The sequence below is a fragment of the Gavialis gangeticus genome, unplaced genomic scaffold, assembly GCF_001723915.1.
Source record: "Gavialis gangeticus isolate Ggan-Ray unplaced genomic scaffold, GavGan_comp1, whole genome shotgun sequence".
NCBI lineage: Eukaryota > Metazoa > Chordata > Crocodylia > Gavialidae > Gavialis > Gavialis gangeticus.
The window spans coordinates 2110585-2126199 of record NW_017729004.1 but is presented as its reverse complement, the minus strand read 5'-3'; the positions used below and the strand labels follow the sequence as shown (position 1 = coordinate 2126199).

General features: G+C 41.7%; 1 protein-coding gene and 1 pseudogene across 3 annotated transcripts in view; one reads left to right on the top strand and one right to left on the bottom strand.

Moving 5' to 3' along the window:
• The window catches only part of SETD2 (SET domain containing 2), a 162393-nt gene that overhangs the window by 141195 nt on the left and 5583 nt on the right, over positions 1 to 15615 (bottom strand). The window lies entirely within an intron of this gene.
• Positions 4299 to 4690, top strand: LOC109291157 (annotated as a pseudogene).

Genomic DNA, 15615 nt, shown 5'->3' with positions numbered 1-15615 from the left:
GATCTCAGCTTTCGTGAGGTGACTCTCTTTTTATCAGATGCTGTAAAAGGATGTACAGAAAGCAGAGTACAAGGAGAGCAAAATGAGAATAGAAAAGAAAAGGTGAGGGGGAGAGAGGGATAGGAGTGGAGGAAGGGAAGGGGCAGTGCTGAAAGAAGCAGTAACCCCACAGGCCTATATAAACTGGCAAATAGCCTTATTTAATCTACACTTGCCTTTACTTAAGAATCAAACTTTTCTTAAAGGGTAGATAAATATAAGCGACTTTAAGAAAAGTTTGATTCTTAAATAAAGGTAAGTGTAAATTAAATAAGGCTACTACTTATAAGGCTGGGTCGTGTCTACTCTAGAAGCACTTTCCTGGGAAACTGCCATACAATGCTGGCAAGGCTCTCGTACTGTGGACACAGCTGTATTTTGTACTGGTATAATAAAGTAATTCCCAGCAAAAAAGCAGTGCTGGTATTAAGTACTGTTTTGCAGAATTACTGCATCTGTGATGAGAGCTTCTGCTGGCACCTCTCACATATGCAATGAGCCACGGGGTAAAAGCAGGTGTCCGACACAGACCTTGGGTGCTAAGCTGACTGGCAACAATGCACAGTGCTAGTCCTGACCTGGCAGGACCACTCTTGATATGAGGGAGTAAAAGCTGCAGTTCACACTCCACCTCCTCTCCAGCCCAGGCCTGCCCCATACAACTACCAACATCAATGCTGATGGGTACCATTAGACTCAGTAAGATCTGAAATACGACTAGCAGCACATATGGAACAAGAGCTCCTCAAATCGTTTCACCTGCCCCACTAAATTGCCAACTCCTGATGCCACTTTTATTAGACCCCCACACTAAGCTGAATTTGAATCAACCGAAAAAGCACACAGCTATATTGCTATTAAACCCTAACCACACAGTTTCTGTACCTTTTGTTTTCAGCGGACATGTCTACATGAGACTATTTAAGGTACGTTAGGTGTGCATCTACACGTGCACACCCTTAATGCACTTTAAAAATGGAGATTTGGGGCTAACTGCACCTAAATTTAACACCTGGAAATGCAGGTATCAAATTAGGCACAAATAGTTAAAGCACATTAATGCATGTGCAGACACATTAAAGCGCATGAACTTGGTGTGTGGACCAACTTGGGACTAACTTTGGTTCCAAGTCAGTCCATATGCAGCATTAATGCGTTTCAATGCCTGCATGTGCAGACACCTGACTAAACCCACTTCATGTGCATTAAATTTAAGCACACAAATGCATGTGTAGACATGCCCAACACGAAGCATTATAGCCTGACTGCAGAAGTCAAAAATCATAGACTCTACATCAGCACAAGCAATGCCTTTACATGGTGCCAAAGTAGCTCATGAGCTGCTGGACATAATGAGATAGCATTATTCATACTCAGAAGTTATACACAGACAAATAAATTCCCAAAGTCATTTATCATTTCTGTCACTCAACTGCCGATCGATGCAACTATTCCCAAAAGAAAAGCAAATTCAAAGGGTTGCAACCTTTTTTGGCTGGTTTATCCACAACATACCCGGAGATCAAAAACTAATAGGAATTAGCACAGTTTTTGCAGCGAGCAAAAATAAATGTCATGCTAAATTACCGCGTGTCAGTTTGTAGCTAACACTATTTCTGATACACAAGTATGTCCTTGCTTCCAAAAAACCACACAATCACAACTGGATTAGGTCACCGTGACAAAGGGAGAAAGGTAGAGAATCCAATTACTTCTCCTCTGAACCCATACATGCAAAAAAAGAGAGATTGCAGTAATAGTCTCTGGCATCCTTCTGGAGAGACATGCAACCCTGAAGCTGAAGCAATATAAAAATATTAGGTGAATGTGGTTTCAAGTATCCACTCCATCCTCAATTTGCAACCTCCTAATACCAAACCTACTGCACTTGCCTTGTCAGCTCTTGCTGTTTTTCTAGACCGTTTTCTTATTTTCGAGGTAGCTTTCCTTTGATTTATGACACACCAGAAAAAAAGTGACCATCTGTGCAAGGTAAACCGCAAATCTGAGGTAAGCAAAAAGCACACGCAAGAACATTTTTCCCCCTTTTCATTTCTCCTTGGCAGGATTCTCCTACAGCAGTGCCAAGTGTTGCCATGCACGCTTGCTGGTATGTAGTACAGAATTTCTTACAAGTGATGAGCCACTGGGGCACAGATATCAACTTCATAGTTTCATAGATTTAGGGTCGGAAGGGACCTAGTAGATCTTCTAGCCTGACCCCCCGCCTAAGTTAATCCCAAGTTAATATTTTTCCTTTAATGTATATAACACCCCCGCACTGTAAACAAAATAAAATGGACGCTGAGCACTGACACTGCCAGAACAGCAACAAAAAGATGAAGGGACTGACCTTTTTCCATTCCCTTGGCATGCAAGTGGCATGGAGGCATCTCAGTGTGATCCTATCCCACCACGCTCAAGTCCCTGAAAACCCATCAAACACAAAGAGGTGGGCAAGTCCTCCTCCTCGCTGCTTTTTGAGATGTCGTCCGCAGGCAATGAAGAAAGCAGTTCACAAAAAGCGATGCTTTTTTGATTTTAAAGGGCTCGAGCAGGTTGGAATAGGACGTCCTTGGATGCCGAATGGGTGGAAAAGGATCCAGCCCTAAGAGACTCGAGTAATACATCTGCCAAGTCTGACATGCACAGTATCTCAAGTGGACAAGAGCCACTAAGAACAGACTCAAAAGGGATTAGAAAACAATATGGAAACCTTATAGCTCTATAAATTTTTATGATGATCATTTAAACTCCATCCTTCACAGCTGGAGGGAATACTCAATACTGGCACTAGTGAAAATGCTTGCTCTTGGCCAACTGGCAACCTCAAAGCTGTCCTAATGGAGGCAATTCTGTGCTAGCAACCAAATAAACGGTGCCTCTGGTTCCAGAGGATGGCTGCCAGGGTAAGTAAGTGGGAGGAAGAATGACTGTCCTAGCAAAGGACTGAGCTGATTTGGTAGGAGTAACTAAAGTCTGAGAAAAAGAAAAAGATGGATAGGTGGAGAAAAAGGTCCCGCTTTGAAAAACATTTGATTTTTTACTGCTATACTAAAAAGGAGACAAAGGGAAAGCGGGTCAGAAAAAGCAACGGCTGGCAAGAACACCTGAAAAACTTCAAGTGCTATTACTTTATCAGCTGCTATTTATACATTATAAAGGTTAAAATATTAGGATTTTAGACCAGCTAGAGAATTTTGCTTTGGGAAGCAGAGACTCAATCACTACGATAACGCCAGCATCCAGCGGCGCCTGATTTTTTTTATTCGTTTATTTTTTGAATATGTACAAATCACAGGGCCCTCAAACTTCCCCTTGCCTAGGATCACCCTGATCTGCAAGACGCACACAGCTCTCTCCGCTTCACCCTCTCCTCCCATTTTGTTCAGCACAAGGAGATGCCTAAATAAGAAAGAAAATGAGTACTTAAGTTTTAAATCTTGACAGGAATCATCATAAGCGATGTCGTTGTCATGGCAGCCGAGTAAAGGATTACCGACTGGGAACATGGCAAGGAAATCAACGGCTGTGCGTGGACAACGAAGAAAGGGGAAGAACGAAAGAGATGCCACGGTCCAGCTGAGACAGCATGGAAAAGCAAGAGGAGGATATTAAAATCAATCAAAACTAGTCGGGTACCAATTCACCATCTAGTAGATACGCCAGGCAGCACGGCTTGTCCACTGGCCTGTATTTGTCTGCAGGCATGGAAAGGCATGGAAAAGCAAAGGTCCCTTCCAGGAATGGGCAGCATACACTTAAAGCAATACAACAAATAATCCACAGCTTTCTATCAAGCATCATCAATCCACCTGCAGTTGAAATATAAGAAAGATATACTATAATTTGACTGATGTCATGTAAACATACCCACAAAAGCAACTGCTCTCATGTCTCTCGCTCTACAGTAAAAATTTGCAAGAAAAGTTATAAAATCATTTGTAACGGGTAGAGGGAGAAGGGGCGCTCCATCAAATGAATGCTGTGTATGAACTCCAGAAGTTGAGTGATGTTATCTGCACCAGAGTAACTTGGTATTTGCCAAGTGCTTAGCAAACTCCTAACTTCCCTAATTCTTCTCTCTGACCTTTCAAATATTTTAGCAGGTCCCTGGAAGCCTGAAATTAAAACCTACTTTCTAGAGGCAAGTCTTGGACTGGACCTCAGAAGCTCTGGGTTCAGCTTCCCCGCCTGCCCAATCGGTAAGAACAAAAGTACTGCCATTCACTGGCTCAGACCATAGCACATTTTTTACCATGTCAGGCCGTGGCAAAGGGGACAATGGGCTGGGGCAAGGCAGCACAGAGTGCCATCACAAACTGCTCCATGACAACATCCAAGATATTGCCAAGCTGGCCGTGCACTGCCTGGCTCGCCGTGGCAGCGTGAAGTGCATCTCTGGCCTCATCAGCAAGGAGACCCACAAGGTGCTGAAGGTCTTCTTGGAGGATGTAAGCCATAACACTTTCACCTACACAGAGCACATGCCAACTGCAAGACCGTCACCACCATGGACATGTCTATGCACTGAAGTGCTGGGGTTGCACCCTGTATGGCTTTGATGGCTAAACTCTCACTCCCAAACCCATGTCGTGCTATGGTAGCAAGCAAATGCTACTAGGAAGAATGAATTGGGTCTAACCAGGGGTTTCCCACACCCCACCCACAACCACTCCTCTCTCACCTGAAGCCTCCAGCATTTAAGGTCTAGGAAGCTTTAATTCAGAGGCTGTGTGCTTAACTCCTATAAATCCCCAATTCCCTGGCTAACCCCATTACAGTCCTAACCCAGCTCCCAGCATTGCATTTTAAGTCTGCCCCCCCTTTCACTCATTGATTTTTTATTTTATTTAGTATAAATACTACAAAATATTTTTAAAAATTAAATCACAGGGAATTACCTAGATTTTACAAAAATAAGCGGAGGGAAAGTATGCCGGAGGGGAGGGGGGGAGCATGTAAAAGTTTCACCATTTCTACCCAGAAACCTGTTTGAAAATTCTTTCATTCCGCCAAACTACTGTCGAGGGGGGAGTCTTAAGTACATGTATAATATGAGCTCGACTTTTTCCTCCGATTCATTTTAAGCATACAAAGTAGGTCTACCAAAACGCAGAATGGGTATGCGCATAATAATGACAACATAAATATTCTATCAGACACCATCCTAGGAGAGCTAATAAATTTACAAAGGAAAATGCTTATGGCCACAAAACTGACACTTAACAGGAGGAAGTAACACGGTCTTAAAGACTGTGCTGAAAATGAAACATCACAAAGAATCATCATTACGCAAACTCAGAATCACTTTCTATATGAATATGCACAGAGCATCTTCAGGCCACTTCCGTGAAGGCTCATACTAATACAATGGATTCCCCCTGCTTTTAGTTTTGGTAACAAGTGTCAGCCCCCTGCAAAACTCCCCCCGCCTCCACCAAAAGTCTGTGTTGCCGCCAACATACTGGCGCTTTTAAGTATACAGCCTCTCCCATTAGAAAGCTTAATGTGACAGTTAGGTTTAACTTAATTACTTAAGTCCTGCATAAGCAGGTATTTCAGGGTAAAATGTTTACACCATTTGCAGGTAGAGCATTAAAAGGAGCTAAAGATGCACATGCTTGTGTCCCCCCCTCCTTTCAGCCCTTTTACACAGGGCAAAAAACTGAACTACCATGTAGAAATCAAGGGCACTTTTACATGTGCTCCATGGGTGAAGGGGGACAGTGATTTAATTAGAGCAGCTCTAAGAGCCGCTCTAATTAAAACGCTGCCGCATCTTCTGTATCAGCATCCCTGTGCTTAAAAATGGCATTCACTGAGCTTTAATTCAAGCACCCCCACAACCATTTTTAAGTACGGGGATACTGGTACACGTGACACGGGAGGCTGGATACTGGTACACGTGACACGGGAGGCTGGAGATGCTCCAGCAGACTTCATTAATCAAGTCTGCTCTGATGCTGTCACACCTCAACGGTTGTGCACAGGCACCCCAAATTTCTACCCAACTACTGCCAAAGATGTTCCACCAGAAGTCTGATCAGCCAATGTGAGCTGAACTTCACCATATTATAATTGAGAAAAAGGTTGGTCTAATTCATACAATACCATTTCAATAAACAAATATTTTCATTAAAAAAAATCTAGACCAGCGGTCCATCTCCAGCCAGTTTTTTAAACTAGAGATACTTCTGTTTGGCCCTGATTATCCAAGCTTTTCTCCTGGATGAATTCACTTGTAGGTGCAGTGGGAGCAAAAATAGACATGGTACCAGAAGATGCCGGGGTCAAAGCCACATCAGCTGCTTCACCCTATGGATCCCACTCTCCACTTATCACCAACCATCTGCTAAACAATGTTATTGAAAATGAAAGTGAGGATATAACAGCAGCCACAAAGATCCTGCTACAGCTGAGGTTGGTCACTGCCATGCCAAGGATGGGGCCGTTTTGCCCACTGAAAGCAATGCTAGATTTCTTTGCATTGCTTAAAGCCATTTCCAAGCTCCTAACATGTATTTAAAAGTAGCTTTGTTAAGAGATTCAAAAATTGATTCAAGCTGTGCACTTCTGGGCAGGATTTTTCAGCCTTCGCAAGTTGCATAAGTAAAACGTTAATGATTTGGCATCTGGGTACATGTATACAAAAGCAACATCCAAATCATCCAGCCTCTTCCCAAGTTGGCCTTTGAAATACAGAATCATCAATGGCAATGCAGCTTTAAATCCTTTCTGTACTAATGGCTGCAGGCAGCATTTTCATATTTGCTCTTCTCAACCATTAAGCAAAATATGGAGGATTCTACAAAGCAAAGGCATCGACTAAACCAGCTTACTAAAATGGTGCGGCTTAGATGAGAACTCACTGTGATTTTTCCTGCCCACATCTTGAGGGCCACAACCACTACACGTTCCCTTTGCATAGCTCGATTACAGCCAATTTCCACTTTCTTGGAGGCTGGGAGAATTGGACAAGCAGCATTCTGGATTGGGCCAAAATAGAAACGCATTGAGGAAAGGGACCTATTTCCCCCACCCCTTCAAAGCTCCCCATTCACCGGGGAACACAGAGATTATTTGAAAAAGTCAAGAGTACTTATCTGGTAAGCAGTGACAGGTTAGAAGTGGTTAAAGGCCACCAAGCTATACAACTATGAAAAGTCCTATTAGAGACTGGAAAGTTTCAGGAAACGAACACGCCAAGAAGCTATTGGACAGCCAAGCATATCTGCCCTCACCTGTCTGTCTTCTCTCTCCAGGCCTCTCCAAATATTTGCCTGAAATAGTTGGCATGAACAATTCAGTCCTGGACAAACGGCCAAAAACGTGCGCATGCATTGTTTTGTGGTTTTATAGTAGCAAAGTCAGTTATAAAGGGTCAAGAACACCAGCTGAAGGCAAAACCCAGGTAGCCCCTTGCATTTTGGAATGAACCAAGCCTCAGCTGGTCCTTCCTCTTCCCAGGTACATTTCATGCAACACAGGTGGGAAAGCAGAAGACAGGATTAGAGGAGTCTTTAGATCCATACCCACACTTCTGTAAATGTCAGGTAGCATGAAAACATTCACTTCTAGTAGGCATTACTGCAGTGTTGGTACCCTGATCAGATCCACCGACTGATCATCCTAAATGATTTTGCGCATATGCCCATTTTAGAACGAAGCTGACAACTGCTCACAACACCTCCTCATAATACATAGATTATTCCTATGCCGATTAAGCCCTCAAAGGAAAAAAAACAAACAAAACCCAAAACAAATACCCCAAGATCTAACTTAACTCATTCCCTCTGGGTTACTCCTGCTATAGATCGGGAAGAAATTCTGACATAGGCTCTTTTATGACCCCTTGCATTTTTGGATAATCATTTTTAAAAATCTTGCTATGCAACCTTATCTACAGCCCACTTGTGTTTATTCTGGGATGCCAATGTTCACAGAAGTTTCCATTCATACCCCAAATGATTAGTTTTGGTGCCTTTTCCAAAACCTCCGTGGCCATACTCCATTTGGTATTGTAGATGCAACCTCCAGCACCTTGCAGTGTGAAACCATTAACCGCTTGCTTTATAACTTTGGGCACCCATATGTTTGCTTTTACTTTCCTTGCTAGGGACCCATGAGGCTTACACTTCAGTACTACTCCCTATGACCCAGTTGTGATGCTGGTCATTCATTATCTACTGCCTTATCCCACCTCAGGCTGGCCCATTTTGTAGTGAGACTCCCCCTTTGCTACCTATCCGCTCAGCTTTTGGGTTTTTTTTGCTAATCTACTTCAATAGCCCCAACACGTGAGCAAATTGTAGATATCTGCAAGTTTATATAATCCATCTCATTTCAAGATAGGTTCCACAGATAAAATTAGTGATTAGTGACCTTACAGAGAGCCCAAAGGGTTGCCACTTATTGCTTTGCTGCCATTTATCTAATTCTTAACGTCCCAGTGAGATTTTCTTTATCCAAGTTGCTGGCTGCAACGCAGAATCCTCGTTTTGCACACGGGTGGCGTCTTATGCTACTATAAATGAAATGTAATCTTATATTGCAAAAAAAATCGTCCCGCAAGTTAAATGAGCAACAGCAGGGATCTTGAAAGTCACTCCCCCGCTCTTCCCCAACATAAAGGGCCACCAATGTTATTTAAATAAGAAAAAAAAAAAAAAAATCAAAGCCCCAGGCAAGATCATCTTTTAAACAGCTGGATTGTTTAAATTAAATTACTTGGTAAAGTTTAAACACTGACCCCACAGCAAGAGGTTAGGAAAAATGCAGTTAAATTTAGAGAGAAACTGGATGCTCCAGAAAAACCTATCAGCATGTTATTACCCTTGCACAGCTCCAATCCTCTGCTACAACATAGCTGGTTGCTGTGGCAATAATAAACAGAAGTTGATTTCAGGAGGGCAAACTGCTATAGGAGAAGATAAACTGAACTCCTGCTTTCAGGCAAATGTTTGTTGTAATGAAGAATAAAGGAAGTGAAACACTGAAAACGGGCTCTGTAAGCAGACTGGTTTCTAAACACTCTGCATTTGCCATTAGACATCAGCAGTAGTATTTAATGGCATTTACATACCTGTGATTGCAGAAGTTGGACTATGTGCATTAGACCACCATTTCTACTCACTCAGACCTGGCCATTTCTGCTGTATCGGCTGCAAAACTTTCCCTGCTGGCTTGCAGATTAAGTGTGGTATTTCGAGGGAGGGGAAATGAGCAAAAAAATCCACTGAAATCCTTAGCAGTACGCTCAATGAGAACAAAGGTTGTACTCCAAAAGCTATTTTTAATTTTAACCGGCAGCTCAAAATAACTGAACCAGAATTCAAGTTGTACTTCTGACTTGTTCTCAATGAGAAATATTGGTCAGGTCAGTGAGAACTGAAAATTAAAACCTGGGCAATAAAAATGGCCTTTGCCAATGCATAATAAAAAAAAAGCACTGTACATTATGCCACTGACTATGGAATTGGAGTTACGCAAAAACAAGTTGTGTAACTGTACAGTCTGCCAAGTAGGTACTGAGTAGCACTCAACTAATGCCTATGGAGTTTATCAAAAAAGCTGCATCGTTTCATTGGTACACCCAGAACCACCTTTCATGCAACGCAGCGTAATTAAGCACAACCGGCTGATTAAATGCAACATTAGGTTTATCCATTCAAACATACACTTCAAGAATTAACAGTTACGTTTCTCGCTGCAGTATTAATTCATGCCTCTTGCAAAGGCAGCATTCTCATTACTAGTTAAGCTGGTAAGTATGTATTTTAGGGCATGGACACGAGACAGTTTACCATGGGATAAAAGTGGCCAGGGCTTTCACCAAAGACCAGCGACCTCATGAGAACTGCCCTCCATACACTCTCACCTCTCAAAGCTGCAAGGGAGGAGGGATAAAAGTTACCATGATTTAGCTTTGTCACTACGGGATAAGAGAAGTTACCATGAAGTAGCTCATGTCAGTAAACCTACCAAGCCTAAGTGATTCATATGCTCATACCGCCCAATAGAAAGGGCTTTCTATAGATACCTGAATGAGTACTTCCTGGCACAGATGGCAGATCTTCGATCCTGGGGCTCAAGAGGGCAAAACAGTCCAGCACATTTTGGTCCTAGGGCCTATATGCTGCAGTTAAAACTCCCTGGACTATAATTTAGCTCAGCATGGGTCCATCTAGCAGCATAAAGGAGGTCACTCAGTGCTGCAGTCCAACTTGTCTTCTCTAGTTTGAAGGCCCACAAGAAGGATGAAGGACCTGGAGGACAAACCTTATGAGGAAGACTAGGGGCTGTGAAACTGTTCAGCCTGGGGAAGGGAAGCCCACGGGGGAACTTGGTGGCCATCTATAAGTGTGTAAGGGGGGGAATATCAGGAGCTGGGAGAAAAGATGTTCACTAGGGCACCCCAGGGGAGGACAAGGAACAATGACCATAAACTGTCCAAGGACGGTTTCAGGTTGGATGCGAGGAAGAACATCTTTACGGTAAGGGTGACCGCAATCTGGAACAGACTTCCCAATCTTGGAAATCTTCAGGAGGAGACTGGACAGACACCTTGTTGGGATCCTTTGATCTCAGCTGTATTCCTGCCCAGAGCCAGGGGCTAGACTTGATCTTTTGAGGTCCATTCCAGCCCTTCATCTCTAGGTTTCTATGAATAGAGCATCTACAATATTGGCTACCTAAACCTTTTGCCTTCTATACTTTCGAAGTCTAACTTGCCAAAGATAAGACTAATAGCTCCAGAAAAAAGGTCTCAAATATCAGTTTTGATGTTGTGAAATTTATATTTGTGAGGAACAATAGGCGCCTCTGTCTGCATTGCAACAGACTTCAGGCTGCAATAAAGTCCTGCAGGGAAAAAAACTTGTAGAGCCATACATTTCTATTGTGCTGTAGATTTTATGCATGATCTAGAAAGAGAACTAAGATTTCTTTAAGGGATCATAGGTTGGTCCGTGGGCTCAAAGACTTTTTACCTACTTCAGATTTTTGAGTTTCTTTTATAGCATGTCCAGGTAAAGGCAAGCCCTGAAAACGGATATGATATGCTCTGCTACTCAGCAACTGCAAGATAAGCTAAGGGTAGACTAACAACCTTAACTTCTGTTTTTGTCCATTTTTATCTATCCATAATATTTACCATATTTAAAAAGTGTTATGCCATTCAGTGTGCAGCAGTTACGATTTCACAAAAATGTGACACACTATTCAGAGTTCAAAATGGCTGTTTTTGGGGGTGATCAAGGGGCAATACCTTGTTAAAATATTTGTAAAAAGTCAACTAAAGCACCCAATTAGACAAGTACCTGTGAGTTCAAACATACAAATCAAGAATTTACAGTTATGTTTCTCATTGCAATATTAATTCATGTCAGCTGCCAAGGCAGCATTTTCATTACTGATAATTTTTCTTAATAATTCTGTTCCCCTCCTTCCACCTATAACTATCCTGGTAAAGAAACACCATTAGCCACAAAACAAATGATGGGAGGGTTCAGAGTTAGAAGATGGAAACAGGGAAGAGAATTTTTAAGGCAGGGAAGTCTAGCTCTGAGCCATAAAAGCTGCCTTTACTTTTCAAAGAGAGCAAGCTATGGAAGAACACAAGAAGGGGAAAAGAAAAATGATGTTGGAAAGTAACAGAATACAAGTTATGCAGGATTGCTGCGTGCAGCTATAGGTGCAAGACAATTAGTAAGTGGCCTCATGGGATGCCAGTCAGCTAGCGCTCTACCACCAAGCCCAAATAATTAGCTCTATACAATTCGGAACAGGGCTTCCAGTTAGCAACCATTAATTCCTAGAGTGTTGAAATTAGGGAGGCAGGTTTCAAGGAATTCATTTTCAAAAGCAGAGCTCTATTAAGGAACCTGCCAAATAGCTACAGTATAAACTCCAGATCATGAATTCTTCAAATAACTTAGCGTGCTTCTATGACAAGTTTGTTGTTAGTAAGGTCTTTCCCCCACAAACAGGGGCTGTGCACTTTCCTGCTCAATATTACTGTAAAAGTATGCTGAAGATGGATGGCATCATTATACTCCATTCAAAATTATGGGTTCACATTAAAAATAGAAAAAGTGCATTGGATTCAAATGAGTCCTCGATACTCCTTCAATCAGCCTGCGTAGATAGAGTGGTCACCAAAATGACCAGGTTCAGTTTATAAATTTCAAAAGAAAACTGCAATGAATTTACAGAAAGTGTTTAGGAATGAAGAAGTGGAAAGCCATACCAAAATCTTTTACCTAATACAACCTGCATCTGCAAAAATGTCTATTTCAAGATTTTGGTCTATAATTCTGGAAGAAAAAAGACGCATGGATTCTGGCAACAGAAAATAATAGATTAATAGTGTCGCTTAACAAACATGCTATAAACATTTTAATTTTTTTATTTTATTTTTTTTTTTTACACCTAGGATGTCTTCATTCTTGAAGAGTGACTTGCTTGACAGTTTAAAAATCAGGCTTAAAACCACACACCGTACTTCCATTATAACACACACAAAATAAATCCCAACCCCGAACACTGTTAGGTTTTCTACTTCATTTCATATATTGAACAGCATTAAAAAGTTTAATAAAGATTTGTACAAACTTCTACCTGCGAGCTCCAAGTGTCCTGTTTTAGCTATTACGTTTAAAAAATAAAGCACGGTATGTACAAGGACCACATCATATTTAAAACAGATCTTCCTTAGATAAGCCAGCTTCTTAGGGGAGGCAATGAGGGATTATGAAGCATGTAGTTAAAGTCTGGTGCCACAGCAGCCAAATATGCCCCCCTTGATGCTGTACCCCATGAGACCATCATTACTCTCCCTAATAAAGAAGAAAAGTGATCAAAGGGAGATTCAGGTGTAAAACAAGTCTTCTTTCAGTCTATTACCATCTCCCCAATGCATCATAGCAATATAATTGAGGGACCTACATTTCTGTATTTCACTAGATCCATGAACAATGCATGTGCTACGAGTTTCCACCTTGTGTTGAGGGTACTAAGTTACTGATAATTTTCTCTGGGGAAAGAGAAAATAGAATCCAGATGCCTACAGAAAAATGTAATCAAATCCCGAAGCAACACTACCCCGCAAATAATACTAAATTGCCCAGGAGTCTTTTACTATAGCTATAAGGAAAAAAAAACAACACAGTATTGGCAAATGCTATCAAGCTCAAAATGTTAGACTTTGTGTGTTTATATAAACTAGATTCATTAAGTCATCAGGAACTCTGAACAAATAAGATTTAAGCATTGATCCTGTGAGGTGACCGAGGCAAGCAGATCCTTAAGCCAGGGTAGAGGCCTATTGAAGCTTATGGGCTAAGGTCCGTCCATATAAACAAATTTGGCCTTAAGCAGCTGATTTCTCCGGCTGGTGTAGTTAACCTGAAGTAGATGAAGTCAAGCTGCAACCTGCAGCAGCAAGCAAAATAAGAAATGAGCATACAAATTTCAGCCTCCCTTCGTTCAAGTGTATAAATTCATACGCTTGAATGGTGCCAGTCAATTCTTGGGAGAGAGAATCTAATTTCCAGGAGTAATGTATGGTCTACCAAAATATTCCTCCCCTAATTTATCTCACGCTGGAAAGATATTTAGCCTCACATGTCAGCTTTCACCTCATGGACTTAAATTTTCTGTATTTGCAGCTTACTGTGCTAACTTAACAAATATATACTACAATAAATAAACTGAGTTTCTTTTCCAAGGAGAGGGTCCTATGTTTAGTTCCACCAGTTGCAGCCCTGTAATCGCCGGTACACCTGTACTCATCCACAAACGATGCCTGCCGTCACGTTTCCTTGTATCCAAGTACAACAAACACAAAGACTGTTGAATATCAACACTGGGTCAAAGTCAGTCCCCCGGCAAATCAACAGGAGAAAGCCACACTGCTTCACAAGGAATCCGATGCTAGATCTAGACAAAAATGTAAGACGGTCTATTTGTAAAACAAAGATTCAGACATACTGCAAGGTCTGCTATGCAACCAATTCCCCTTGCCTCTGTGCATCAGAGACCTCAACTCCATCAAAATCGGTAGTTTTCCTGTTGAGGAAGACACAGGCAGTGCAACGTAGATGAGAAACACGAACGCATCTTCCTAATAAAACTCCAGGCAGTGACATTCAGGTATGATCAAGTTCAATACCGCGCCACTTACAAATGAATGCATTCAGCCACGTGATTACACAGCCCCTCTCAGACTAATGCCTCTTGCGTGGCCCTCACTCCCAGCAATAATTCCATTCAGAAAAATAACCGCTCTAGGTACGGATCTATGGACTTATTGGTCTCTCACCAACCATTCCAGTTAAGTACCTAGACCATCACCCCCACCCCAGAACACCCCTGTTCACTTGGCAGAATAAATTCAAATATTAAAAACTTATAAATCCTGCTTTTGTCAAAATCTCTTTTTCTTGCACATGTCCAGCTGGGGTTTAGCAGCTGGATCAAGAAACCCAAGAATTTGTAGACAGCCCTTGGAGCATACTAGCTAAATAAAAGTGTAAGTAAATAGTACTTCATCTCATTGCCAGTCAAACAAATGCTGGAACAACAGTAAAAGAAAACGGTCAGTGCCAGGTCTGACAGTCCATGCCCTGCAGAGGGGACCATATTTGGAGGAAGCCGTCTTCTACAGCAGCATACAATATCTTGCAGCCATCATGGTTTGTTTTTAAATGTTCCCCAACATGACAGCTGGCTGTGCTCTGAAAAAACTAAACTGACTCCTGGAATATGCTATATACCCTGCATTTTTTTAAATGTGACATTTCAAGAAAGAGGAAGAAGGTTATTAAAGACGAAGTCCTCCCATCTCTAAAAGAGATGCCATGATTGAGCTACTTAAAATAATCCCTTCCTAAAGCAATGCCCTATTCCCTCCCCCCACTCCCCCCATAGGACACACTTGCAGAAAATGCAATCTTTGTTGTAACAACAGGGCAAATACCAGCCAATTTTAATTAAAGAAATGTTTTTGCAAAAATCTTGTTGGTCTAATAAAAGAGATCCTCTCTACTATAAGTCCTGATTGCCTTTTCCTCTAGACCAATACAGCTACAACCTGGATACCTAACCCTTACTGAATGCCTAAAAGCCCTATTGTGACAAACTACGGAGGAAATACTTAGGACTAAAATTTGTTAAATAACAAAAAGCTGGAGCAGGTTTTTTTTGTTTTTTTTTTTTTTAAAGAAAAAAAAAAATAGGGCTTACAACATATTGGGAGGTTTTTAAGTAAAAGGTGACAAGGAGAGAGGCAAGGCGTCCTTTTAAATGGATGACCTTAATATGAAACGAAAAAAATCGAAGGGGTGGAGGATAATGCAAACTGCTCCAACACTGAGGACCATCTGCTCAGAATAAGTACTTCTGCACACAGCTATCAGGCAGGGGCTGGAGGAAAGAAGAGAGGTCATGTGACCTAAACTAAGGGATGGGGGAGAATTTGGATATATATCTCTATATAGATGTGCGTGTGTAGAGAGAGATATCTATATAGATAGATAGATATAGATATATCTATCTGTGTGTGTGTTGTGCTTG